This window comes from Excalfactoria chinensis, chromosome Z, assembly GCF_039878825.1.
Source record: "Excalfactoria chinensis isolate bCotChi1 chromosome Z, bCotChi1.hap2, whole genome shotgun sequence".
NCBI lineage: Eukaryota > Metazoa > Chordata > Aves > Galliformes > Phasianidae > Excalfactoria > Excalfactoria chinensis.
The window spans coordinates 62,084,001-62,111,470 of NC_092857.1; the positions used below are offsets into that span (position 1 = coordinate 62,084,001).

Sequence of the window (27,470 nt, forward strand, 5' to 3'; positions counted from 1 at the left end):
AGTCACCACTGCACTTGTCAGTTAAAATTTGATAAATATCTTCTCTATCACTTGTTTGGCATATTTCTATCCAACCACTACAGGATCAAAGCACATTTTTAATTCATTAATATTATAAATTGAGCTTAATTATCTTTCTACTTTGAACTTGTTTATTCAGTTAAAATTGAATAAGTTATCTGGATTTCATTTGAACTTGAATTTAAATTGAATAAATTCTTGAATGAATTTTAATCTGTGATTTTCCAGTTTTCAAGAACACTGAAAAACAGCAGATACTGACAAACAATGGAAAACAGAAAGACTATTCAAGTAACACGGGCATAGAAGTATAACATACTGGAGAAGAATGAGTGTCTGGTTCTAAGTGAGGAAGACAATTACAGTGATTTCTTTTAGTTTCTGGTTTTGAAACTGAATATAGGAGCTGCAGATGCAAGAATAAGACTGCTAAACCAAAGAAAGCAAAGAATGGGTTCAAGTTAGAAAGCAGCCTCCTGTAGGCTGCCTCAGCCCTTGCTCTTTTGTAAAGTTAGGTTGTTTGCATCATGAGAATACTGACGAGGCATACTGTGCCGAAGGCATTATGTAATGATGAATTAAATGTGGTTGTTTGAATGTAGAGCCTCCCTGTCAGAATACCAAAAATACATCAATAAAAAACAGGACATATTTCTTCAATAACTGACCTATTTTCTCTGTGCCTCGCTTCTTCATATGCATGATGATGGGTAGCAATTAATTAATCTTTCATTCATCCACTTGGGGTGGAAAGAGGAACTGCTTTTTCTGTTTTCAATGCAGGCATTGCCCAGCTTCTGAATTCTTCACTTAATCTTCTAATTTGGATCTATTATTTATTTATGTCAAAGATGTGCATCACATTTTTCATAACAGTGTAGTTTGTTCAGTTTAGCAAAGATATCATTAAAAAACAAAAAGCAAACTTTGCTTCTTTGGTAGAGTATTGGTGAGAGTTAGGTAGATGTCATTCGGTCAAACAACTGGGGATGAATTGTCTTGTGTGAGTTGGTGACTGAATTAGAAAGATGCTGCAGGAATCAAGGTATGTTTGCTATAATATTCAGTTCTTGTGGGCATGTTACTAAATAAGTTCATAAACTGCAATCCAGAGAAGCAAATATCTATACATATTGCTTTACATACCTACAAGTATTCAGCATTGTATTGTGTTCAGAATAAGCTTCAGGAAGAACTTTTTCCTGAAAGAGAACAGGAAGTATTTGCATCATTTATTTCTTTTGATTATTAGTATTGCTTTTGCATGCATGCTTTTTTGTACAGTATCCATCCTGTTTCATGTTAAACTGAATTCTGAGGCAATACCATTATCTTTGTGATTTTTATGAGGTATTAACATACACAAATCATTAGACCAAGATATAATTAAAGAAAGAAATTGGGATAGCTGAAGATAGATGCATTTCCATTGATACGAAGAGTTCTTCGATTAAAAAAACACTGTTTACAGATACCTGAGATACTCATCTTTTTAATGTGAGCCAAAGCAACATTGTTTAGAAAAAAAATTCTGCCACCCCAAGTCAGTTTTCTCATAAATTTATTATACTGTGGTCATTAGATTGCTGGGCTACATTGGACTGGTGTTGCAAACCAGACAGTATTTCTGACTAACTGACATTTTGCTTTGATTGTGGGGGGGATAAACCTCAATTTATGACAACTTCAGATTCTATTTCCTTTCCTTTCTTTCTTGCCTTTCTTCACCTTATTTTGCCTCACCTTTTTTTCCCATCCTTATCAAAATGAAGCAGACAATATGTGAATGAAAAGCTAGGTTTATAAAACCCATTTGTAATGGCAAAGAAGTAATTTTCATTCCACTCACAGTAGGGTAGGTCTAGCTGTAAATCACAACAGGTGGAAGAGGAATTTCTCATTCTTTCCCTCAGACAATGTGAGTTCATAAAATAATCCAAGTAACTGCCTCACCTATCAGCAGGTAAGTATCCCATGGCCCCACTTTTTGTGCTGCTTTGCCTTGTCTTATAAGTAAATGCACTGAGCCTCAGCACTAGATTGAAGTACTATTCTCTTTCACTGTCTCAAGGATAATTTTGGTGCATTATTTGCATTAAAATCATTTCCCAAAAAGAGATTGTGAAAGACCTGAAATGCTGAATAGTATTCTGGTGATTAGGAAACTTATCTGTCAGGTTATAATCTCCTGCTGAATTCCAATTTCTGTTTTATTTGAAAATGAGAAATATAATCCAGAATCATAAACTAAATTAGATTTGAAGTCTTAAAAGTTCCTCAAATGCATGATATTTTGTTCCTCATTTATTAAAATCTCAGTAGTTCTGGTTTGGTTTTAAGCTCTTAGGTATACTGTTAAATTGAATTGTTGTGTTAGGTAGATTAGGAAAGGAAATAATCGAAAATTCATCACTTCAACACTCGTACATAATTCAGGACCTAAGATGGTAATGATGGTTTTCTCAGGTTCTATAAATAAACGTAATGCTAAGAAAAGAGGTGAAGATAAGCCCACTGACCACTGCAGAGAAATATGGCCTGTATCAGTAATACAGTGTAGGAGGTCAAGTTTTAGAATATTACAATCCTTTGAACTCTTGGAAAGTGGAACAGTCATTCAAAACTATTTTGTTTTCTACTAACTATATCATTTTAAAGTCATATTTTTATAACTTTGTTCTCCTCTTCTTTTTCACAGCACCTTCAGGCTTAAAGGAATATCTATACCTGGAGGCACGTCAGCTAATTTCTTGCATATTAGATTCATCAGTGTGACTTCTTGCAGGCCAGATCTGAAAAGTAACCAGGAACCCGACCCTCCATGGAGCATGGGAAAGTTCTTCAAGTCAGAGCACAATGAGTCGTGGGTGCAATTTGCATTGAGTCCTCTGTCTCAGATCAGACAGCTGCAAACGGAGTCCTGGCAAAAGCCACAGCCTTAAATTCCACTTAATGGGAGCAAAAATAGAGGACTGAAGATCTCGCCCCAATTCAGAAACATCTCTCTAAGCCTGGCGCCTGAGTTCTGTGCTGAGCAACCAGAGTAACAATTGATGAGGTTTTCGTGGGTCAAGCCAGCATCCAAAAATATTTTCATATGTAGCCAAAAGGAGAAATGAAGCACGTAGGTGATAATAGGATATAAATGCATTTACTGTAACAGGGGAATTTATTGCCCACGGCAAAAGAAGACCTCTGTCATTCCTTGTACATATTGAAAGCCATACAGGAACAGGGCATCGGTGACATTAAACTGCTTAAAAGGATGCTGTCTCCTGTCCTCTACCCAACTTTGAACAAGTTCAGGTGTTAAAGATTGCATCTCAATGCACTTCAAGTTTTTGCACTGTCGCTTCCATTCAGGGTAATGGTGTGTGCCACCATTTGCACAGATGGCCCCAGATTTTTGACCACAGCGAGCTGTATTTTGCCGGGGCTCCAAAAGGTGGAATATAAAAGTTATAACTGAAGAAAAACATTTTGTGCGCTCTTTCATTATGGGGATCTCTTCACTGAAAGGACTGTGGTCCTTTCTTAGGTTTAAATACATACATATACATATACATATACATATATATGTATATATATGAAAAAGCATCAACATGATAAGGTGTGTCTAACACGGGGATATAATCTTTTTTAATAGCGTCCTTTTTTTTATCATATTGTTGCAAGGAATTTAATCTATTCAATTATACATCCAATCTGTGTTGAACACTGACATTGCCGTTCCAGTTACTGTTAAAGAGACAAAGTCATTTGTAATATGTATTTGGCATACAAATTTTCTAGCCATTTGTCTATACTTCATGGAGAAATCTAACAGACAAGCAGCATTTTCAGTTTATTTTTCTAAATAAATGTCTTGTTTATATTGTTAGCGGTCACTCATTTGGGCTGGTTTTCATTATCTTCAAAAATGATTTTAAGGCAGAACCAAAACACAGAAATTATTTGTTCATGCAAAGCTGTGATGGTTTGCTGACTGAAAGCTTTAATATAAATATTGTAATTTGTAAAATGACGAAGTATATTTATACAGGCAAATATGTATGGAAAACAAAAGGAGGTATTTTAACTCTTAATTTCAGAACATAGTTTATTTTAATATCCACATGAAGAAATATAGATATATAATGGGATAGATTTTTTATTATCAGTAAGTTTCAGCGAGTGAATATTTGGGTGTTTAAAAATGAAAGAAATGTAGTCTAGTAAGAGTGGTCCCCCAAATTACAGAGAGAGCCTTTACCAAGTATCTCACTTTATCCAGAAGCTGTTTTCGGTTGTCATTGTCTTTTGATTTCATTAGGTTTTACTTTGTTTATTTCTTAGTTTGTTTTAGCATGTTGGCAAGGCCACGCCACTTAATCACGGTCATTTTAAGTAGTTGCGGTAAACAGGGTTGTTCTTTAGAACAATCTGCAGCTTACAGTTATCAGTCATTGTTTCTGTGTACTGTGGTCTTTTGTAATGAAGTTACTGAACATTTCAGTGCAAGACCTGTTTTGAATAAAAGTACATATTTTCCTTTTTTCTTAGTCTATTAACTTGTGTGTGATTTTCAGAGCACAGTAAAGCATGTTGATCCCAGTGCACTTTAAACATTCACTTTAAATCCAAAATCTGATTCATAAAGCTGAATTATTATTTTTTTTTTTTTTTAATTTCCATTGCTCTTTGGAACCCATTAATTGTCCACTTAAAGAAAACTGTCATTTCAAGAACAAAAAAAAGTTTAAAAAAATTAAAAAAAAAAGGAATATTCAAGCCATTTTACCACCCCCATGGGCTAACTTTGTAATGGGCAGGTATTTTTAAAATATATTGCTCTGCCCTGATAAGTAGTGTACAGGTGTGTGTGTCTGTGTGCATGCATGCACAGCCCTACCCTCTGATGAATGCCAGCTCTCCTGAAGTAAATGCCCCAAGTCCTGTTACTGCAAGAGATGCTCGTTTTATTAAGTATATTTGAGAAAGACTTTTCTTGTGACTATGAAGCCATAGATTGCTTTTATTATGGATTGTCTTGAAATCATCAAATGAAGTAACTGAGGAAATACCAGCATGTCTCATTTCACATAACTTAGGATCATCTCATGGTTGGAGTCCTTTTTCTAAAGAAATCTAGCGGTCAGTTTCCACCAGTATAGTTGATAAATGCAACTTTTGTATTTGTGAAAGAATGGTGGTGGTATTTTGTTTTTCAGACAGTTGCTTCATGAAGGGACAGAATTGAGCACTTCCATTATTATCTGATAACATTTGGAAAAGCTGTTTTGTTTTTTTTAATTTTTTCTTTTTTTTAACAGAATGCACTCATCTATATTTGAAAATAATCCAATAAAAAATGTAATGAAATAATTAATAACTACTTGCTAATATTTTTCTGCTCTGCTGAATTCCAGTCCAGCACCGGTGAGAAAATCTCAGTGTACAAAATTCACCTGAAACTTTCCCCAGAAAAATGCAACAGAAAGGCAAAACAGTGGCCTTGTCCCAGGACAGGTTTTACACTATGTATTGCAAAAGCAGTATATATGGAAGAGAATTTAGGCCCAGTCTGAGAAATAAATACAGCTAGATGCTGCCAATGGTGTGTTTCATCAGTCTCATGCTGTAGTTTCCAGCTCCTTGTTGACTGGGATTTTCCTACTGGAGAGTAAATTTTAGCACATTTGCAGATGCATGCGTATATATTATGTCTTTATTTTGCTATCAGAGATGCTGGAGCAAATCCAGAGTTCTTGATCTTTGCAAATTAAATTATGAACCCTTCAGTATTGCAACACATATGGAGCCAATGCCTGCACACTATGCAGATGCTCCCCTGAGGTAATAGTTCAAAAGAGTAAAATAAAATGCTATTAGTATTTCAGAAAGCTTTTGCAAATGGCTACCATTGAGGTATTTCTTCATAACGATGAGAAGATTATCTAATTATTTCAGCAGCTGAATTATTTTAAACCCAAAAACCATCATCGTTTTGCTTCATGAGAAAGACAGAGATATACTTAAAAGTAACTATTTTGTAAAGCAGAAACCAAAGAGTGTATAAATCTGGTGATAGTCGGAATGTCACAGAAGTATCCTTCCCATCAAGGCAGTCTCCCCAGATGACACATGGCATGCATACCACCAGGGAACAGCTTTTTTACTACAGAAGATATATGTTTCATCCTCATGGAAGCTCTCCAATGATGCCGTGCCTCAGGAAAACTGCAGCAGCTGTGGTACCTGGAGAGGGAAGGAAGGCAGCTGTAGGGTGCCCCTGCTGAAGGTAGTAGTCACCTGGCTGACCCAGGGGCAGCCTGGAATGGCTGTATGGGAGCATACCTGCCACATATCATCCAGTAACCAAGCAGCAGTGAGGAGGAATGAGGGCAGAAGGGTTCAGTGATTGCCAGTGGCAGAAGGACAGGAAGCAAGAACTTTTGCCCAAGGGAAAATGTAAAGGATGTTGGAAAGACATAGTAAGTCCAAACCTCTTCCTTAATGCGACTGAAATTATGGAGTGGATAGGAGAAGAAACAACAGTTTATGTTGACTTATTTACCACTGTCCTTTTGTAAGTTTAACAGTGATTTATTTAACAGCAGGTGTCTGACAACATGGGTGCAGCAGCCCAGGACCTCTTCCCTGATGTACAGAGCAGCTGAGAGGGAATATTTTCTTCTGTAAAGGCAAAAATGATGTAAGGATGAGGTTCATCCTTATAAAAGAAACTAAAGGGACATCGGGAATGCAGGAGGAAATAAAGAAGGACTGACTTTTAAACCAAGATCACAAGTCAGTCTAAGAGTGGAAAAACAGCATTAGATGAAGTGGAGCATGTGGTTTGAGATGATACATGCATTGGGGAGAAGCTGTAGAGACAAGTTGGATGGACAAGATTGACTCAGAGAAAATTAATCTTCAGAGTTTAACAAACAGAGTACACTAAGGAAAAAAAAATTGCCTTAGAGAGCTGCAGAGACTGCATTATTGACTTTGTTATGAACTGGATAGTTGAGGATCTGGTGAAAGAAGCGTCAGCAGTTAGGTGCATGTGATTTAGCTGAATCTCTATCTAGATTCAGTATCTTCATGGGACTGCAGAAGCCAGCAAATCTCCCAGTACTTGTGGGTAACTTTCAAAAGCAGAGTCATGTTGAAATGGGATCTCCTGCTCAGGAAGAATCTGGAAGGAATTGCCAAGAGTTATGTCATGGCAGATGGGACAGGTGGGACAGTTTAAAATACCGAATTGAGGGTGCAGAACAAATAAATCCTGCTTAGTGAGAAAGGATTGAGAATGGACAGAAAGTAGCTTCTTTGTCTAGACAGCATGCTATCAGAGGCTGCTGAAGCAAGAAAAGTGTTCTTCAGAAAGCTGGAGACTGAAGAAGAAAATGGAAAGGACAGTAAATATGAAAATAATATCCACAGCAAGGCATGTCAAAATAATTGCAAGATACATAAGAGATCTGTTAGCAAAAAAAAAACAGTTTTGAGAAATACGGAAGTCAAGAAACCCTTTCCCTCAATTACAAGCAGCCAGAAGTCTGGCAGAGTATGTAATCTCAAAAGATAATCAAGGGAAACAGAAGCATTTAGAAGAAATTATTGCCACAAAATTGCTTTACTTCGGCTCTCACTGTGGAAAAGTTTGGGAAGACTGCTGCACAGAAATATTTCACAATGAGGAAACTCATTTTGAGTTGTTAGGAGCCAGTACAGAACACAGTAAATAAAATGTCAAAAAATAGGTGGTATCTACTTATGGAGCTTGAAAGTACTTGGGTGAAATAATTAAAGCAGTAACTGTGGTGTGTGAAATTCATTGCTTAAAAATTTGATAGCTCTAGAGATGTGAGACTGCAAATAATATTGCCAATTTTAAAGTGAATTCGAGGGAGGTTGAGGAAAGAGTGCAGAACAAAAAATCTGCACTGGGCAAATCAGTAGAAACTATAGTAACAGATTATTTGAATAACTAGAGGGATTTCAGTAGCACCAAAGTCTGCTAAGCACTCTTTAGAAAACGGTGCTGCTGACTGAAAGGAAATTTCCTGCAATCATAAATAATGATTAGAACAATAAATAATATGAGTTTTCACAGTGGAAAGAGGCCATCAGTGAAATCATATGGATCACGTACTGGGATCCACGCTTTTCAAAATGTTTTTGAGCATGTGGACATGCTGACAGTCTAATAAATAGTTATTTCAAAATTTGCTGATCATACTAAGTTAGTTAATGTGGTAAGTTAAGAGAGGTCTAAATGTCAGGTTACTAAAATGGCAAATGAAGTTCAGTGAAGGTACACATAAAATGTGATGTATATGAAAAATGTATTTAACACATTTCTCTTAAATTTGTATTTTGCAATTAATCTTTTATGAAAATGTTAGTTCTGTGCTTAACAAGAAGTCAAAAAACACAAGCATACAGTTGAGAATTAATAGGAAAGTAACGAAAGGAAGGGAGCACCATTGCATCAATCTATAGGTGTATGCTTGGCCATGATATTTAACTTTTTAATACCTTGTGCAGTTTTTATCTTCACCTGGGATTAGAAAAATGTAATCAAATACAAGGAGCTTCAAAGAATGAGTCACAGTGATAATCAAGTAGGAGGAGTAGATTCTGTCTGAGGAGTGACAGCAAGCAATAGTCATGAGTGGCATCAGGGGTCAAGTGCTGCTAGGGCACCAAGCAAAGTTGGCTGTTTGCAGGATCAAGAGAAAGAAGGGACTGTTCAAGTAATGTGGAGTGAAAGTGTAGAAATCTGTCACTTAGCACTTTGCACTGCATGTGCTAAAAGGTCTGTGTGAAGCAGAGGGAAGGCAGTCATCAAGAGCTAATATATTGAATGATTCTGCTTCTGGCTCAGTAATGAGCTGTGAACAATCAGTGCTAAGAAGAGTACGACGGAGAAGCATTTCTAGCCAAGAGCGGTTGAGGAAAAAAAAAAAAAAAAAAAAAAAAAAAAAAAAGAAAGAAAAGAGAAGAAAATCTGTTCCTTACAGTGTAAGCTTTACTCGTGCACTTTAATTTTTTAGAGTTATTCCCAAAAGACAAAAGAATGTAAAGTTTAACTGGTGTGTAATGTAATAGAATTGCATTGAACTATTACTGTTTTACTCAATTTACAGAGATTTCCCACTAGTAATTAAGAGGCTGTGAAATAATATATAATTTTTTTCCAGAGACTTTTTCTTAACTTTTGTATCTGAGAAAGTGTGCAGATCAGTTCTATTTGTTATAATTTAATGAGTGTAATATCAAATTCTACTCTGTGTCACTGTTGAAGTTGTGATACTTTTGAAATAAGACAATATAGTTGGCATTAAAACTGTTCTTAATTTATCTTTTAAAAAAATGCATTTTTTTTCCTAGATCCTGTGTAAGTCTGTCTCCTTTCATATTGCTAATGGAGGCCTCTAGTTTGCTCTTCCTAACCACAGTTGTCGCCTCTGACATTATAAAACTAACTGAAGTTGTCATTTGTTACCTAATGATCATATGTCCCATTCCTTTCTTTGAGAAGCAGGTATTGCATTTTGGTTTTGTTCTAATGGGCTTGCTTTAATGTAGTTTGCGCAAATTTTATCTCATGGAGAACTAAATGGTTTGTATTTCTGTGGAAAAACAAAAAAAAAGGTGCTGACTTTGTTGTAGCCAGTTTAAACGGAGTTTTCAAGAAAAAATAAAAGCTGATGTGTAGCAACAGGGAAATGAATTAGAAGTGTTTCCACATATCTGGTTATGAGTTGATTTATATTTGAAATGAACAAGGTGATGTTTAGATTAGGGTGGAATTGAAATGAATGGAAACACCACAGCATCTGGATCGTTTTTACTTTTCTCACTGTAGGGAGGACATCAGCTTCTGACCAGTGGTGTAATTAAGATTTTAATTGTCTCCACTTTCTCCTTTTTGCGTACAGAGAGGAGAAGAAATAGACATTAAAATATAGAGGGGTAAAAAGTGAAATCTTTATAAAAATAAGAAGAAAAAAAGTAGTGGAATTCCATTTGTTTCTGGTAGGTGCAGTCATAAATAATTTGAAAGTGCATTGTAAGACCCACATAACTAAAAGAACTAAGTTGTGACACAGAGAACAGTAGCAGGAATGTCGAATTCAATGTTAGGTTCTTGAAACTGAGGTAAATTACTAAATGATTGTGGATAAACTGCATGCCATTCTGCCTTCAACCCTTCAAGCATTTTTCTGAGAAGAGGAGGGGGCATGAAAGTTGACATAACTATGTCCACAGAAAATCTGAGGGGTGAAAAAAATGCTATTTGAAAGGGACTTCAGTATCAGTTTCCCTTTGGAGGTGAGATCACTAAATGCATGGCAGATCAAACTCAGTTTTGTCTTGACAACTCCCCCCGATGAAGTGCCCACAGCTTCTATGCAAATCATGGCCCTCTACTGCACTGCCCACATAATGAAGAAATTTTTCCATACATCCAACTTGATTTACCCAACTCACAATTCAAGGTCAGCGTCTTAGCATAGTCTTCTACATGTTGTAGCAGTCTGCTATTCCTGCAAAGAGCTCAGCTCTGCTATTTTTTATAACTGCACTTCAAATATGGCCTATAGCTTCTACTTCACTAGACTGAAAATTGTATCTCATCCAACCCTGTCTCATCCACCACTTCACACCCCTTACCATGATTGTAGACATCTGCTGAGTCCTATGCAAAGTTCCTCTAGCAGCAAGCAAGAGGATACTACAGGCTTGCATTCACTATCAACTATCAGAGTCCAGACCTTCCTGCCTGATGAGCCAGGCAGTCTGCACATGTTCCCTTCCAGGTACAGATACTGGTCCTTGTGCTTGCAGTTTTCATGCAGTTTTTCTTGGTTAATCCATACATTCCCCAAGATCCCACTTGAATTTAAAATCCTTTTAGTGAAGTGTTGTCCAGAAGTATGTTGTTTACATTGCGTATTCTCATCCAGACATCCAATGATGTTGAATGTTAACCCAGTACTGATCTCCTCTGTCATGGAAGTTGTTTAGGCTGGTGGATGATGATTTGCCAATGGCAAATCTGTGCATATTGCTCCAGGTCTCTTTTTGGTCTTCCAAGTGCTTGGAAAGTAATTACAACTGAAAATCATCGATGATCTTTCTGTTATCTTATGTGGGGCTGCCTAGTTCAGAGTTCCCTTAAGCTCTCTTTCTTTCTGATACAAACATTATGGTTGTCTTTTTCCATTTGTTGAGCACTTCTTGTGATTATGCAGATTTTTACAGATGATGGAATGTGACAGTGAAGTAATGGCATCCAGCTCCTCCAGCAGCTTCCAGTGAATATGCTCCATACTGGAGCAGTTGCAACTTCTTTAAGTTGTCCCTAACTTGTTGCTTTCTTTTCTAGCTCTATTCAAAACCAGACTGCTACGTGCAGAAGTTAAAAAGTTTTGCCAGTGAAGACTAATGTGAAAAATAAATAAATAAATCCATCCTTTCTGTATTATGTGAGTCGACTGTCTCTCCTATTCAGCAGCTTTTATTTTCTGTGTGCTTCCTTTTGATGCTAGAATACTTGTAAGAACTCTGATTGCTAACACTTTATATCCCTACCTAGTTTTAGTTCTAAATGGTTTTTGTTGTTTGTGATATTCATTCTCAGCTGCCTGAGCAATACTTTTATTGTCTTCCTTTGTCTCCTGCCCTTCTTTTCACTTCTTGCATGACATATTCTAGCATTTCTTTAGGTTCTCTGCCTACTTATGTTGGCCATTGATTTAAATGCCTTTTCTTCCTGCTTGTAGGGGTAGATTGATCCTTACCTCCAACTAAGTTTACTTCAAAGTTCAGCTAGCTCTTCTGTGCACCCCTGGTAGAATACTCTGAAAAGATCCACACCCCAGCAATTTTCCAAATAAGCCACATTATGCTGTCCTGAAGCCCAGTGTCCAAAGCCCATAACTAACCTCCTCAGCCTTTCCCCAAACCTCAGTCTCAGTCTTCCTGTGGTCAGTGCATCCCAAGGTGCCATCTGTAATCACATGCACTATCATTTCTTCCTCACTGAACAGCAGATGTAGTAGAATGATTTCCTAATGGGCTTCTCTAGATTTTGCATTAGCAAATTATCACCACTGCCCTAAAGGCTCTGCCAGAGACTTTTTAAGCAACATCAGATGCTTAATGTCCTCAGATGGACAATGCTTGTGATCAGGAGAGTTAAACGTAGATAGCCCCAGAAATATCATCATCTTGGCCAGGTGGTTTGCAACATCTATCACAGCATCAGGACCATGAACATCTTCACAGAATCCTGCTTGATTTCACACCAGGTCAGTTAAGGATCTCTGTTACATAACACACACCTCTCCTCTGCCCTGCCTCTTCTTTCTGCCTACCTTCTTTCAGTAGTCATTACCAACATATTCCATGAAGACAAGTAGTTCAGTCTAGTGGAATCAGCATAGCCGTGGAAGTGAGCAGGACCTGTTCAAGCTGGATATGCAGAGAGAACTTAAAACAGAAAGAACTGGAGTAGGCTTTGCAGTCTTCATCCTTAGAGGTCTTTAAGCATACAGTCATCTGTCTGGAAAGATTTAGCAGAGTTTGTTTCACAGAGCTGTGATCTAGGTGACCATCCTACAGGGGTGGCAGGGGAAGAAAGCTGTCAAATGGAATATCAGTCTGCAAATTTGAATAATAGTAATATAATAATAAACTGAGAGCAAGCAACATGGTAAAGGGAGGTGAGTGGAAACCCAAGAGTAAATTGAAAGTTACTCTACCAGTGTTCTTGTCAGGATTTCAGAGATCTGTGCGGTATTCATTATGGCACACATGAATATTACTGAAGAAGCTACCTGATGACACAGGGTGAATTATGCAGAAAATATTTGGTTGTCAGATCTTATAAAATATATATAAGCCATAATCAAAATTCTGTGGAAAATTTTACAAGAATGTGAAATTTGGAAACATCAAATATTGATGAATCTTCTGAAAAAATTGAGATCATAGCAGTCTGCCATACAGGCAAGCAAGCAACACTTCAGACACACTGTCTGGATTTACTTTAATTCATTTGTGCCGTGCCCATGTACATAGGAAAGTAGATGATCATCTGTGTGGACAAAATCATTATAAAGGACAGAAAAAATTTAATTGCTTGGGACTTTGGTTATCATCTCTACTTAATCTGGATATCTGGAAGGGAAATAATAAGCATGTATGCCTTGCTCCGAGCATAACAATAATTCGCTCTCACTTTAATTCTACTTTCTGTTGCCAGCATAATGCAAAAGGATTTACTTTAATTAAGAAGAAGACCTTCTGTCCCCATCACTGTCCTTTCGTTCTAGTCAACAGCAAAATGAGTTATTAATTATTATTATTATTATATATAGATGTAAGATTGGTCCTGAATTAAGAAAGAAGCAGCTTGGCTAATTCCTGTCATGATCTCATGAACTTGGTGAAATGTAAGTACAGAAATGGCTGAGCATAAATATTTCTCAAATATGACTCGAGATGTACTATGTGAGAGTTTGGATTCTCTTTTAAGTGTAGCTCCTTCTACTAGTATGAGTGATTTAAATTAGACATTCAATGTTAAATAAAAATGAACCCTACTTTAATGTAAGACATGAGATTTGTCAGAAGACCTTATGATTCAAGAAGGTTGCAGAAATGAGTTATGGCTAATATTGAATTGTCATACTTAGAATAATTTAGTGATTTATGGAGAGACTCAATAAGCATGAACAGTGAGAGGAACAGGCAATCTGTCTCACACCAGATGTCTGTAAGAGGTAGGAAAAAAAATCCTTTAGCATTTTTCTGACTAAAGCACTCAAATACCCTACTGTTGTATATGCCACAAACAACTGCCTTGTTGAAACCACACAGGTGCTAAAAGGAAGATGTTTACCAAGAGAAATAGAACATATCAACTTCACAAATTCCCATAATCATTACGCACTGCATTTGAACAAATATTATTATCGTCTTATCATCTCTACTTGCCTGCATTAATATTTACTAAGTCTTCTTGCTAGAGTCCAGCCTAGAAACTATCATACTTTTTCTTCATGGAGGAGTCCTATTGACAAAGGAAAGATAGAGACACATGTATTTAGTCAGAAGATGTAATTTAATTGTATTTCTATGCAAAAAAAAATCTCTGCAGAGACTTTTCAGAGCCTCATTAGTATAAAATGGTCATCACTGCAGCCCTTCAGGGATGATATTTAAATTTTGATTGAAACAGGAAGTGCAACTTAATGATATCTCTAGGGAAAGAAAGATTGGGACTCCAGGCAGAAACATAAAAGACATGGGGAGTTTTCAAATACATGAGTGGAAGAGGTAATATATTCTGTTCTTGTACCCTCTGGGCTTTTGTCTTTGATAAAAAGTGTGTTTTTGCATGAATGTAGGGAGAAACCTACCGGAAAAAAAGACTATAGCCAGCATCTGCTGTTATCCTGCTGTGCATTCGTGCACTGCTTTGTCTTCACAGAAGCAATCAGTTTACCAGAGGGGAGTATTTTTTGTTACCAGTTTTGAAATTTCACCTACTATGGATTAAAATGTTATGAATTTACCAGCTACCGTTTATTTTAGTATGTGCAGTCCTCTTAATTCTGTGATACAAATAAACAGAAACATTTCATTCTCTGGGATGTTATCTGCTTCTCAGGTACAAAACTCACTTGGACCAGCTACTAATCCTCACATGTTCTTGTCTGTTTGGTACTAATCAGATCCCAGATTTTCTCTCTCATTTTTTTCTGTCATTTTTTTTGTTTGGTTGGTTGGTTTTGGTATTGTTTGTTCATTTTCTCCTTAATTTTCTCCTTAAGCCAAAACAAGTTTTATATCCTCAACCATTTCAAATTACCTTCTTCAACATTTTGAGCTGGCCACCACAACATACTACTACTATTAGTTGCAGGCTTCTTTTTAGCTGCCTACCAGCCACACCACAAGCTATTTCCCTTCCCCATCCTAGACAAAATAGGGGGAGAAAACATAACTCAGTGAGAGAAAAGCCAAAGCCATGCATGGATGCAGAGGGAGTCACAGCCTTGATGCTGCGCCAGCACTGCTCAGTTGTAGCCATGCCACTCACCAGTGTGTTACCACCACTGTGATACTCTTCTACTCAAAAGTCTGAAGTGCTATATGAGTTCTGAGGAATGTTAATTCCATCTCAGCCATACCCAACACCCAGACTGATAATTAATCTTGCTGTGTAGGCATGTATTTATATAGACTTAAAGCTGAAAAATATAGCCGTAATGTGGAAAGTTTTAGATAACATAATATCCAAGTCACATTAAGATTACTGGCACAGAGTTTGCATGTTTAGATGCTGGGTTTTCTAGTATTGAATTAAGCATTTTTGACATTTATCTTCATTATCATACTGCCGAGGGCAATTCATTTTGTTTAATATCTTGCTGAATGACAACAAGTATTGGAATCAAGCATTAGGCATGATACATACTGCAGTCAGGAGCACCCCTCGGGCAACATTAATGAATCAATAATGTTGTGGTGTATAAACGTTAGGACAATATTGCTTCAGGTTATACAAACATTTTTTTTTTTCTTTGTCTACTTTCAATATCCAACCTGGAAATAAAGCCAGTGATGTTTACTGGGACTTGATCAGATTGCAGTTCCAAAAATAAGTACCTCTCAGAGAATGTTTGTGCATGGATTGCAATCATCTGAGGACTGAATATGTTTAACATCAGTTAGAATTGAGTCAGTATAAATGGGAAGCACTGAGTCCTTAGATTTTAATTCCTTTGAACCCACAGCAGTTATTTCAGTGTCAGTGATGCTTTTTGGAGGAGTGTGGTTAGTGAGCTAACGACATACTCTAACCACTCAAAGATATTTGCAGCAATGATAAAGCACAGTTAAAGTGTTGTACGTGGCAAATGTGACAAAAACAAAAATTTATTTTTTGTATACATAGAGAGCATCTTTTACTATAATGGCAAAATGATAGTATGAAGAAAGTACTGTAACATTCTATAGATTAAGTATGGGTACTGAGAACTTACTTGCTTGAGTGGACATAATCTGTTTTTTTCCCCACAGACTTTCATAGCCCTGAGCCACCCAAAGGTCTCCACTTAGCCTTAAAAAAGCACAGGAAAATAATGGCAGCTTGGTGAGCCCCAAAGCACCAGTACTGTTTTTTTAGGTCTTTTGTTAATACTGACATTGATTTGCATCTTCACAATTGAAAAATTTCTTTGGAACTTCTGGGAAGTTACCACAGAACATCTGGATTAATTTTGCTGCAAGGTCACTGTTTTCCATGTCTCAGTCTTTGTAAAGAAGGTTGCTGTACAGCAGCTGTCTCATATGATGTGTGATACTTTTACAGCTACAATCAAATCACTACAATTAATTTCATCTCCTGCAGAGACAATGTGAGTGATTCTGTCCAGGTATTCAGAGAGCCTCTACAGGGACAAGTGTTGTGCCTACAACAGTTAAACACAACCCTAACATAAATCCTGCAGCATGTGGACTGAAACTGAATTTTGAATCTATTTTAAAGCATCATAGTTGTATGCACATTCAAGTTAAGGAAGATCCTGATTCCCTACTGGTAAACATAATCTTCTGATACCTAATGATTATGCATAAACAGTGAAAGTCCTAGATCATGGATGTCCAATCTCTTGACTTGCCTGGGCTGCACTGAGTGAAGACGGATTGTCTGGGGTTGTATATATGTAGACTCCACCAAAAGTAATGCCTTCTTTTTATTTATTTCTGTGGAAACTACAACCAATACAGATTTAATAGAACACATTCTCAGCTACACGATACTGTTTTTCAATAACAGTGACCCTGTCTATGGCAGGAGTTGGAACTAGATGACCTTTAAGATCCTTTCCAACCCAAGCCATTCTCTGATTCTATGAACATATTCACCACTATTAGTTATGCACATTTGCCAGCAATGAACAGGAAGTCAAAAACTTCTGTACCAGAGGAGGTGACCACTGCCACTGTTGCCATTGCTGAAAGACACCACCTACCACCTCTCTGTGATGACATCTGCTATTTGGTCACCATCAACATGCCCCAAGCATTGATGAAAGTCAACGGGTGTCATTTTTTCCATATAGAGGAATTCAATTCTAAACCTTTGGCTCATGTTCACTTCCATATCAGGAATCATTTTGTCAGATTGCCCCTCCCTACACATATTTTCACTGCTCACAGGACTGTGTTTAGCCAGTGTATCAAAATGCATAAATTGATTTGCCATAACTTGAGTTAACAACACACTCGGCTGTCCCCATATTCTGGTTTCAACCCAGACAGCATTTATGGAACACTGTACTCCTCCACAGCCTTATAAAGAGACCTCCTTTGTTTAATCTGAGAAACACATCTTAGTGGATGAAGACAGTATATGGAAGATCAGTGTTTCAGAATGAGGCTACAGAAACAAGAATAGACAGTGAGGAGTAATCCAATAGAAATACTTTATCTGCAGTTATTTTTGTATAGAGGGTGAGCAGAATTCATGGACAGAAAAAGAAACTGTTGTAGTTGTGGGTGCCCCAGGTGAAAGCACACCTGCCTGTTACTGCTACCTGCTAACACACAGCTGTGGAGAATGTGCCACATGCATCCATATTCACCCACCAGTGGAGTGTCCCTAGGAGCAACTACCACCTCCCAGGGATGTTGTTCTGCTGTGGCAAAGGACATGGAAGGACCAGGTGTGGTTTTCTTGACTGCTATTCCCAAGTCCTTTAGGTTGTAAACTTTCATGCTTTTCTTATACTTAATAGAATGGTAGAATGTCCTGGGTTGAAAAGGACCACATGCTCATCTGATTTCAACACCCCTGCTGTGTGCAGGGTCACCAACCACCAGACCAGGCTGCCCAGAGCCACGTCCAGCCTGGCCTTGAATGCCTGCAGTGATGGGGCATCCACAGCCTCCTTGGGCAACCTGTTCCAGTGCGTCACCACCCTCTGGGTGGAAAACTTCCTCCTAATATCTAACCTAAACCTCCCTTGTCTCAGTTTAAAACCATTCCCCTTTGTCCTATCACTATCCACCCTCGTAAACAGACACTGATATTTCTTTTCAGGTTGCCTCCTTTGTGCCTGTAGTCTCTTATCATCTGGCTGTTTTCCCAGTTAGCAGACTTGGTTTTGAGCATCCAGTTCTTGCACATTTCTTACACTTATATTCTTCTCTTATCAGCTGAGGCATTATTATCATGAACATTTGCCAAGTGAGTGCCCTGCAGGTGCCTCACAACATCCTCATGGAAGGAATGGTTGCCTACACTCAAACGTTTTCTTGAAAACAGAAGCACTCTCCTGAATACTTATTTATATTGAGAACAACATGGACATGTATTATTGCAAAGAAAACTCAGAACAGTTTTGCCTCTCTCCATGATGAAGAAACCTAGCCTTCCTTTTTTCCTTCTTTGCACAAAATGAGTCTTACTGACTCCATAGAATGTCCCACCTAACACCTTGATTCTGCTCTCAAAAGGCAAACTGCTACTTCATCAAGCACTTCAGGAGTGTGCAGTGTAATAAACGTTGTCTTGCTTTGTGAAACATACTTATTACCAAAGCAGACTGATGCTGAGGAAGACAGGTCTTCTCAGAAAGTATGCACATTGCACATACCTGCAATGAGTAGCTGGAATTACAGTGGGCTGACTGCCCAGAGCACAGGAATTTCACAGAAAGCAGGCAAATAGCTCTTATATGTCTGGTTTGCTGCTTTTTCCGTCTTCTCCTGTGGAAATAAGTACTCAAATGAAAATCATGAAGGCTCAAAGTCATCACTGCGCATCCACTGAGAAAAATTTGAGCTTTATTTTAGCTCAGGGTAACATTATCAGGGCCAGTTTGCTAACAGCCTTCACTGAAGGTAGATTTAGGAGAACAAATAAGTCTGTCTAAAATGAAGGCAAGTATAAAAGGTTATGCCTTCATACACTCTGCATATAATGCCCTTGCACATAAGAAGAAACTAAATGGAAGGGCTGTGACAGCACTCAGGAACAGACTATGAAGGCTGCCTTAGGCAGCACTGATGTATGGTCAAATGGGAAAACTAATGAGAGAATTTCATTCAGAATGCCAATGATGAGGCAGGAGGGGAATACAGGCATGTTTGCACACTAAGAACTTTTCTCAAACACTAATTCCAAAGAAACAAAGCACACACAAAAAAACTGAAAACAAACAGAGAAAGAAATGTGATTATTACTCTGTTTAGTTTTGTACTGGGCCTAAATATGTTTGTATTCTTGAGTAACTAGACTGCTGGCTACAGCTCAATCAGGCTGTGTATATACTCAAGGCAATATATATTGAAATTCATTTATGGAGATGGCTTTGCCATTACTATTCAGAAATAAATCAAGACTAATTGCTTTCTTGTATTCATCTTTCCTGTGACAAGAGCTAGATGCCATATTTTATTACTCTTGTGTTTTATTATTTTTGTAATATAACTCTGAGGCTTCATTTTTACATGGCAAGTAAGAGAATATCAGAGGCATGTCAGTCTAGACTGTTGATTTTGAAAGACAGTTACTTTGATAGCTACTGTTTTCTTTACCTGCAAATAAAATTATACTATAAACCATAGTGCAGCTCAAGAAGACATATCTATTTGGGAGGTACAAATCCACCTGTCTTATAACAGGGTAAATGAGGAATCTCAGGTACTTTGATAAAAATGGAGAAGGAAACAGTATGACAAAGGAAAACCCCTCTAGCATTCTAGCCTTAGTTTTGCTGTTTGGTTGTGTTTGGGGATTTTGTAGGGGCTGGGGTTGGTTTTTTTTTGGGGGGGAGGGGAGCTGGTTGGTTTTTATCACTAAATATTCCCTTACTTTACTCTTCTAATCAGTGTTCGATATTTTTTGGCAGCTGTAAAGGTAATTTGACTTCAGCTGTTCAAAACGAACTCAATAGCCCTCCAGTCACGTAGCACCACTAAGTAGCATGCCACTGCCTATGTGTCATCTTCAACGAATTATATATGTTGGCATTTTGAGTGACTATTTACCTGTGGTATCACACTGTTAGACAGCTAAGCTCCACCATGCTGCTCACTTGCTCTGTTTCTTCAGAAGAATAGATAGATAGGTAGAGATTGTATAGAAGATACTATTTTTCAGGTATCTGAAAGAAATGATCCCTTGTTGTGGTTTAACCTGGCAGGTGACGTCATCAAGGCAAGTCAGGTTGCTGGTCATGGCTCTTTGTTATTACTTCTGTGCTTTTCAGCAAGCCAAGCAAAACAGGAATTGTTCAAGACTGATTTACTGAATGATTTACATTTATCATCATGTGCATTTCAGGTTTTGGATAGTTTTCCATATAGCAGCCAGCCATGTGAGCTTACTTAGACAAAATCTAAACCATCTGTTAAATCTCCACCTTGAAGACAATTGATTGAACAGCAACTGCTAGTAATTCAGAAAAATAGTAGTCATATAAATGTCATGTCATATAAATGACATATGAATCTGGGTAGCTTTAAGGAACCATAATTATTACTTTTTCTTGAAAGCTTGAGGAAAAATAAAATAAATCTTCATCTATTGTTTTAAGTAGGTTTTTACAGAATCAGCTTTTACTGGTTCTGTAAACTACACCACTTATTTCTGTAGATCTTTACACTCTGGTTGTGTCATCGTATCTGGCTCCCTGCTGAAAAAAAAAGGCTGATGGAATTGCATTAGCCACCCACATGCCTCATTTTTTGAACTCTTGATTGCCATCAGCCAAAGCTGGGCAAGGGCCCAATGGTGTGAAGTTTCTGGGGTCTGTAGGGGCCTCAGAATGTCACATTTGCACAAAATGCTACAGTTGTATTGCTGCTCTGTCCTGAGTAGTACCTGAGATGCTGTGTGTACAACAGCTACTTTTCCAGGTAGGCTGGGGAGCAAGGTGGGGGGAAGGAGAAAAAGGACAGGTGTCCTTAAAAAACAAAGCATTGCTGGATTCGCCAGCTGGGAAGCAACCTCTTTGCTAGTCCACTGACATCCAAGCTTTACAGGCTGCAATGTAACTATAATTTGAATGGTGCATCTCAAAGAAAATTAAACTAGCAGAATGTCACAGTGTTATTTTCAGTGCTCATATTTTTAATTAATTAACTTTTTGTAATTTTTAATTAATTTTTGTATCTGGCTTCCTTTTATTCTCTGAAATCACTTGTTTTCACATTAGAAGTAACTAGAGAAAATTCTGGCAAGTGAATCAAATTCTTTTGTCCTATAAGAAAAATGTATAAAATGCCAAAAAGATGCAAAGCAGTGTGACAGCACTGTGCTTTTCTCAAACTTGCATATCTCCCAGTCAAAACAACAACATACTCAAATGAAAATGAAGGAGACTTAGCTCTCCAGTCAAAACGCCCTTATCAGTTTTTGTCATTGCCTATCTCTACTTCTTTAGAAAAGTTGCATGAAGTCAGTTAACATTAAAAAAAAAAAATGCTAATAAAATCTCTTTAAGTTTCAGGCATTTGTTGTATAAAAATATCACAAGCTAGGTATGATTGGAAAGAGGAATAAAGACTCAAAATAATGTATATAGTAATTTTTCTTTATTTTAACTGTATTTTAATGTAATGAGTATTTGAAATCAGTATGGAGATAATGAGTTACAGAAAGAATCCTGCCTCAACTTATCCTAAATTGTACTTTGAGTAGTTCTTAATGCTACTGAGAATTATTCACAGTGCTACTAGAACTATCCACAGGGCTAGACTGATCTAGTTGGGTTGTGTTTTTGTTTTAATCACAGGGCATGATTAAATCTGATTTTTTTTTTCCCTAGCAAGTGTATTCATAATAAACACGAGTTTCCACAAATCTTTCTGGATTTTCAGGCTACATTTATCTGATAGGGAAATCCATAATCCCAAAGAAAATGAGCTGTATTTTCTGAATTCAGACTGAAGTGCAGTGGCACATCAAAATGAAATAGGCCATGTTCTGCTATTGCTGCCATCATGATAAGTGACAGCAATGTATGAGGCATAGAAAAGCATTCCAACAAAACAAACAGGGACATATAGCCCCTAGACTTCAAGTAGCTACCAACACAGTAGCCAGGGATAAGATAACAGAGCTAGTTCCAAAAGGGAGAGAAAAGGGGAAGATGATGAATGTTGTCTTGTCACATCTTTGCTTTATTAAATGTTTGAAGGTATTTAATCACAGTGGTGCAATACCAGTGTGTTGAGGAAAACAGTGCTATTTCAAAATCTTTACAGCTCCAGAAAACTCTATTAGATAAAAGAAATATAATACAAATTTTGAAGTCAGAGAATTGCTGGTTTGTACCAAATTAGATGCCAACAGTGCTCTAGAGAATACTTGTTCCTGAGATAATTTGCTGAAAAACTGTGTTTAACTGAGAATCCTTTGATTAATGGTATTGAACCAACTCAGAATCTGAATAAATGAATGCTTTGTATCTCTCACTGCTCTGTAAGAAAATAAAACTGTGCAGCATGAAATAGAAGTGCCAGAAGGAAAATGTACATTGTAAAGTGTCACTTCCAGCAAAACAAGAAGCAGAGCATAAATACAGAAGGACATTTCTCCATAGCAGTTTGCTTAGGCTCTCAAAGCACAGCTGAGCTTCAGCTTACAAACTACTGCCTGTGCTGCACAGACACAGTCAGCAAGCCTATATGTACTAGTGTGAAAAATGCCTTAAGATATACTATACTGCCCATAGAAAAATAGTAACTCTGGTTCCTTAAAAGATGAGGGGAGGGTAATACAAAGCTTAACGGGAGAAATTGCTAAGTTACAATTTGGCTACAAAGACAAGTTGAAATGGTTTCTTCCTTGTGATTGATGTGGGACACTGAAAAGTCCTCAAAACCAAAATAAGGGAGGCAGATTTACTAAGCCTAGTGACAACAACAGTGTCAGTGAGGACTTTGTGGAGCATGGGCTTCATCACCCTAGCCTGAGAAGTGCACAATATAAAGCAGAAGCACAGAGCTGTCAGAGGTAATCTGGTTTGAGTCCATGCACGGAGCATTTTTACAGCCCTGTTGAGACCTGGGGATTATTAGTTAAGATGTAATTCTTACGCTCATGTGTGCTTCCTGTGTCTAGGTCTGATCTGGAATGGCATTACTTTGATCTATGTGGATTTGAGAGTCTGAATTCTTCAGGATCAAGCACTGAACCAACAGAAAGTGGTCCGTTACTCAGCCTGCAACATAGAGATACTAACAAACAAGCTTAGAGACTGTAACAGAAACTGGAAATAAACACGAAGACTTGCCTTCATTTAAACCTTAAAGTTTATTTATATTCAGAATTTACAGTTTTTTACTATTTATAAACTGCTGAAGAATGGCTACACTCTATGGAGCCATGTAATAATTGTTTACCATTCCAGTACAGTTTGTTTCGTAGTTTTGACTAATCGACTAGGATTAGAGGTAATTTAATTTCTAATTAAATGCCTATGATCTGACAAGCAGGAAACAGAGACATACATGAAGAGCTACCTCCTTCAAACAGAACTGCTTTTTCTTGACTAAGAGTTACTTCCAAATAACACTGACTTGGTTTAGAATTAGAATAAATATTTGTTTATTGTTTTGTAGTACATTTACTACCCCAGGTTGATTGGGAACATCAAAATAACTTTTTTAATTATTCACCAAATTGAGACAACTCTAAAATATTCTAAATGGACCCCAAAAAGTAGATAAAATTATGTTTTTCTGGCTGTTGCTGTCATCTTCCACCATATGCTTTATACACTATTTATATACACACTTTCCATTTTTTTCAGCAATGCAGGTTTTTCCTTTGTGTCATGGTTTTGTGCTGTCAATATTCTACATCATGACATCATGTGCGGTATGAACTGTTTTGGTGGTATAAGAAAGTGTAACAGAGGGTATGTGGAAGTGTAACAGAGGGTATGTGGAAGTGTAACAGAGGGTATGTGGAAGTGTAACAGAGGGTATGCGGAAGTGTGGAAGGTTCATGCTCCAGATCTGTGGAATGGCAGCATCCCGAGTACTCAGCCCTGGAGGAAACTACATATCCCAGGGGACAACGCGGCCAGAGATGAATCACCAGAGGAGGAGGACACACATATAATCTCGCTCCCAGGCTGGAACGTCCCTCTTTTCGCCCTGTCTATCGCTTTGGAGCGCTCCATCCCTGCCGTCTCGCTCTATCCGCAACGTTCCAGCCTGTCGCCTAGAGATTGCAGTAGGCCCCCGGTTCTCCGGGACTCTTTCTCTCTCTTTCTTTTTCTCTGCCTTGTTTGATATAGTAGTTGTAGTTATATTGTATCATATTGTGTCTCGTATTTAGTAAAATAATTTCTTTCCTTAGATTGCTGCCGTTGTTTTTGTTCATTTCTCCCCTTCTAGGGGCAGCAGCCTCTATCACGGATAAATCTAGATAACCCGATTACACTTTGTGACAGTAGCAATCAGTCATCACCATCACCTTACTCACTATGAGTAGCAGCCAGCAAAACCTTTCCTACCGAGATTCGTGCTCCAGTTCATCAAGAGTTGCTCCTCTGCTGGCTTTGTTGTTTTTCCTTTTTTCTTTTTCAAGTTTAAGTAAACACAAGCTGATTAACTTACTAGCAAAGACTTGTCTGAAAATGCCCACGGTAAAGCTGGTGCAGAAACTGAAATTCTCTTTTTATAGAAGATGCATGAGACAAGCAAGAGCACTGAGAATATTAATTCACGAGACTTACATAGCTTCAATGATAACAGAGGTAAAAGTGGAAATATTACAGACTCAAACCTTGGCCTCCCTGTTAGTCTATAAAGTTTTCCAGTTTATTTGCTCTTGTGAGAATTGTGTGAAAAGTTTGAATGGGTCCTCTGTCTTACTTTGACAGAATAGGAGAGGTGTAGAGGGGCAGGGAGAGTGAAGAAATACTTATGAAACCTTAATAGCTGTGCAGTGCAGAAATTTCTAATGCACTAATTATATGCATCTCCTGTGAACTTTCAAAACTGCATTGGGTGTGATGATATGTATTCCAAAAATAAATCAAATAATCCAAGTGTTATAAAGGCTAGTCATTGGTATGATACACAAGTCAACTACAGAACCAAACAGCCTGCATGCTCCTCTTTCATCTTACTGTCTGTCCATACAATATAAAAACCCATATATCAATTGGCAAAGATTTGACTTGTAATGTCATATCGTTCATCTGGATCTATTTTTACACTGTGCCTTAGAGAGACAGAGAGAGAGAGAGAGGGGAAGGAAAGGAACTGCTATTATTTTCAGAATCAGTTAAAAAGTAGAGCTACACAAGAGAAAATCTATTGCATTCTAGTTCATTTATTGGGATTTAGTTTTTTAATAAGTTAAAAGACCACAGTACTTTTAATAGATGTAACATATTTATAATCTTTGTTTAATCTCCTGAAATTTGATTCAGATCTCTCTGGACATTCATCTTTCCAGTAAGGTAAAAATGTCTGCTCCTCAGACTACAGAACATGCAGATGAAATTCCTCTTTACAGAGCAGGAAACTGTAAAAAATAAGGGAAAATACTGTAAACTGATCAGTTTGCCAGTGCACTATTTGCCAAGCAAAGTGAAAATTAACACCGTACTGTTCACTTATCAAACCACCTCACAAGTTTTATTTTATTTCCAATCCTTTCCCTCATCCCACAGTGCCAGGATGAACAAGTAGCTGTGTGGGGCTTGGCTGCCTGCTGGGTTAAACCAGAACTAGGTCTCCTCCAGAACAGGTCTGGAGAAGCCTGAGCAGAAAGGAATTGATCTCCCAGGTCTGTGCAGATACTGATGAGGAGTTAAGAATCCTGGTGATATCTTGTTCTGCTTAATCAGGCCCTTTTCATCTTCTTGTTTGAAGCTGATTCAGTGTTCCCACTTTAAGAAGTTTATTAGAAGACATTAAGTGAACCACATAGGGAAAATCAAGGCACCCAGTGCCAATTGGTTAAAATAAATTGGTGTGGCAAAGTAAAGCAAAGAGAAGTGGGTCACTGCTGTCTACATTTCAGTAATACACCTACTCCATTCCACAACCCCATTGTCTGAATAAAAGCTCTTCGGAGAAGCCCTGAGGCTGGCTGTAGACTTTTACAGTTACTGAACCACACAAGAAAGGCCAGAGGTTCCTTAGAGGCACATTTCAAATAAAAATTGGGGATTTATGCACACAGAACTTACTATTTAAAGTACACGTTCTACTTGCAGAATAATTACTTAAGGTATAGCATTGTTCACTGGAAATTAAAGTGCAGATCACTCACAAGGGTACAGAAGCAGAGTGCAGCCTGTATGCCACTAAATGGTGTGGAGGGTGCAGCAGAGCAGAGATTCTGCAGCCAAGTTCTGTGATTTACTGTAGTTTCCCGGGCAGCTTTAGGAGTCAACAACATCAGAACTGATGTACAGACAGAATAATGGTGCTGGGATGAGAACCTGGTAGTGCCAAACTGCTTATCTGACTCTCTTGGACCAGAAGACTCTCATTTTTGTTTACAAAATGCCATTAGTGTATTTTGCTCATATAATACCAAAACATGTCTTCATCCCAAAAGTTACCAGCCTCCAAGGTTTGATAGCCTCTCACTAAGCATACAAACCAAATATTTTTAACCTACACCTTTTAAATAAATGGGAGCAAATTATACCCCAATTTCTAGATTGTGAGCAAGAAGGGTAGCAATACAACCTAATTTCATCAGAGTTACAGTTACATAGGAATTGTGGCCAGTGCCAGAAGGCATGAAGGGATTTGGGAACCCATGTAAAATTTTATCTTCCGTGATCTCCTCTAAGAAAGTTCTATAGCTGAATTGTGCATTACGTACCTTTGTTAATTTGTATTGAAACCTTTCTCTGTTAGTGCAATTTAATGTCCTCTGGTCTTATAAAGGAAGAAGCAGAGATCAGTAGTTCCCTGTTAAATTTTGCCAGCCATATTCTTGGTTGTCTGCTTTCTTTGGTTATTTACTATTTTTCATATGAAAGTTGCTCAACAAATTTGATCATCCCTAGAGTCCTCCTCTGAACCTACTCACATTCTTCTATATGGTTTTTGAAATGGGAATAACAACATTCAAGGTGCAGTTAATGATACACCTATGTAGTGTCACACCTTTTCAATTGCATTGTCTTCTTTCTTGCTGAGAGATCCATAATATACATTTTATAAAGGACTATTAATGAGAAAATCTTACGATGAAAAGGTATGTTTTACTTGCCTGAACTCTTCTAAGCTACTTGTTCACAATTACACATAGATAAAACTGTTGGCTCTGATGTCACTTGGAGTAGGCACAATTAACCCTCTTTCCAAAGCCTTCCACAGCATTTCTGATACAACTTCATAGCAGAAATCCTTTTTTATTACTCCTACACAGAGATATATTCTAT

At 37.7% G+C, this 27,470-nt stretch overlaps 1 protein-coding gene across 3 annotated transcripts in view; it reads left to right on the top strand.

Annotated features, from left to right (window-relative positions):
* PRR16 (proline rich 16) overlaps positions 1-23,251 on the top strand; it is a 162,517-nt gene extending 139,266 nt beyond the window's left edge. For 2 of the 3 annotated variants that reach the window (XM_072359555.1, XM_072359553.1), the window contains exon 3: positions 2,720-4,557. The gene's annotated coding sequence lies outside the window, so the exon portion shown is untranslated. Of the gene's footprint in view, positions 1-2,719; positions 4,558-23,167 lie in introns of those variants that run through there. The other variant, XM_072359554.1, reaches the window with a different exon arrangement.
* The last annotated feature ends 4,219 nt before the right edge of the window (positions 23,252-27,470 follow it).